Raw genomic sequence first — 2,489 nt, 5'->3', positions numbered from 1 at the left:
ATTTTGCATGAACTAGCTCAGTTTTCTGTTTTACCTAAGGTTTCAAAAATCCTCTGAGAGTTATTGAAAAGCAGAAAAAAAAGTAAAAGTAAAATTTTAAATTTATTTTTCTGTTTCTTATCTCATTTGATGTCACCCTTTGAAGAATCAGTAAATCTCCAAGGAAAACACTACAAGAGCTCCTTCGAGTCACTCAGAAAGCCCACACATCACCAGTCCCTCCACACATCACCAGTCCTTCCAGTTAAAAGGAAAAAAAAATTGAATATAATCATTCTCAATAGGTGTTGTTTAATAAAATTTAATACCTATTGATGATAAATACTCTCATACAACGGTGAATAGGGAAAGTGTCTTTAATCTGATGAAGGGTTCTTTCCAAATTCAGAAGCAAAGCAGGCTGACACTTTTCACTGTTGAAAAGATTGCACTGGATAGGGGGGTCCCTCAAGTGTAAAAGAATACAGAGGGAGCAGGAAGAAACAAATTACTCTCAGAAAGTCAACACCTGCCCATGTCTTTCCTGTACATTTAGAAAATTTGATAGGTTCTACAAATTACTAGATTTGATGTTTGTTTAGTAAAGTCGTTGGATTTAACCAGCGATTATATTTCTAAAGTCTAGTGGAACTTTAGAATTGGGAAATAAAATGACAGGTACTATTTGTAGTACCATCAAAAACTCTTTGGGACATCATGTGGAAAAAAATGACATAGTAGACTTATATTCTGACAACTACAAAACAGTTTGGAAGGAATTATTAGGGCCCCAAAGGAAGGGAGAAAAAACAGCATGTTGATGGGTTGGAAGACTCAGATTTGTTAAGATGTCTGTTTTCCTCAAATTGATCTATGCACTATAAGGTCAGTTAAAATCTTGGCATCAAATTTGATGGACATGATCAACTTAATCTCAAAATTTACATGGAAATGCAGAGGCCCTAGAGGATATCTGAAAAGAATAAAATCAAAGAGCTCCCTGCTCTGTGTCCAGCAGTGACACCACTGTGCACTTTGGGCAAGATGAAGAGACTAGTGACAAGAAGCAGAGAACCAGAAAAGGACCTGCTTTCTTCAGGGCATCTCCTCAATTCTGTGGGAAGTATTTATTTATTTTATTATTTTTTTGTGGGAAGTATTTATTAAACATAAGTATGTTTATTTTTATGACCATGCTGGGTCAACTAGATATCCATGTTGGAGAAAACAATAATAAAACAGAAGGCAGGAAGCTTTGCACTTTAACTGACAACACATATAAAAATCGAAGCAGGAAGGATCCCTGACCTAAATGTAAAGGTTAAACTATAAGGCACATGAAAGAAAGCATACCACACAAGCGTATTTCATGAATTTGGGGTAGGCTGTTATTTTTTAAAAATAAGAAAGGATTCTCTATCAAAGTAATAACCTGTACTTTATTAAAACATATAACTCCTGTTCAGCAAATTGCAAAGCAAGCATGGACCTGCACTTACTTGTAATACCTGTGTCTGCAAAAAACTCTCCAGAATAGAGTGTCTAAAAGTCAATATGAAAAGATAAACACTTCAATTTAAGGAGGAAAAGCAAAAGCCTTTAACAGGCTTGTCCCCGGAGTGATGGGCAACAAGCTCGTGGAGGGTTTTGCAACAAGCTGGGCCAGGAGGGAGGTGGGGCATGGTGTTTTCGTACACCTTAGAAGGGCCGACCCTCCAGCTAGCCAACTAGCGTGGTATCAAGTGTTGACCTGAGGCAGAGGAATAGGAACTCCCCTACTTTCTGTGGGAATGTTAACTGGCTACCATTGTGGAAGTCAGTTCGGCAGTATCTCCCAGAGAGCAGATGCCCCCACTTGATTTCCCGACAATCCTTCACCTGAGGGTCTGCTTGAGAGAAGTGACGGTGAGCTCCCTCTAGGGGACATGTCCATGGAAGCTCTGCCCAGAGTGGCTGGGAAATGGGCATAATCCAAATGACCCTCAACAGGAATCAACAAGGCACCGTATATGCAGACAGTGCAACTGCCTAGAGCAACAGACAATAGTGAATTATGCAGATTAAGGACACCGGCATGATGATGAGGGGAAGCTGCCAGATGTGACAGAGGTCCTCCTGGGGCACCTGTGTGGCTTGGTCAGTTAAGCATCTGATTCTTGATTTTTGGCTCAGGTCACAATCTCAGCCTGAGCTCATGTGAGCTCTCCATTGAGACTGAGCCCTGCTTCGGGCTTTGCACTGGGCACGGAGCCTGCTTAAGATTCTCTCTGCCTCTGCCCTTCCACACCCCTTCCTCTCTTAGAAGACTGCAGAGAGATAGAGCATCTCCTGCAGGTTTCTGATTGTCTGAAGCTTAGAAATGGGCAAACTCGCCCATGGTGTGGACGAGCCGTGGTGACCCCAGGGAGCAAGACAAGGCCCCCTGATAGGGGAAGTGGCTGCTTGGTGCAGAACAGGAGGCAGGTGGGTGTCAAGGGTGTGAGCACTGTGTTCTGATAGGCATGCTAGGA

The sequence above is a fragment of the Mustela lutreola genome, chromosome 3 (assembly GCF_030435805.1).
Source record: "Mustela lutreola isolate mMusLut2 chromosome 3, mMusLut2.pri, whole genome shotgun sequence".
Taxonomy (NCBI): Eukaryota; Metazoa; Chordata; class Mammalia; order Carnivora; family Mustelidae; genus Mustela; species Mustela lutreola.
The sequence above is the reverse complement of the archived record's forward strand: the minus strand, read 5'-3'. Positions refer to the sequence as shown.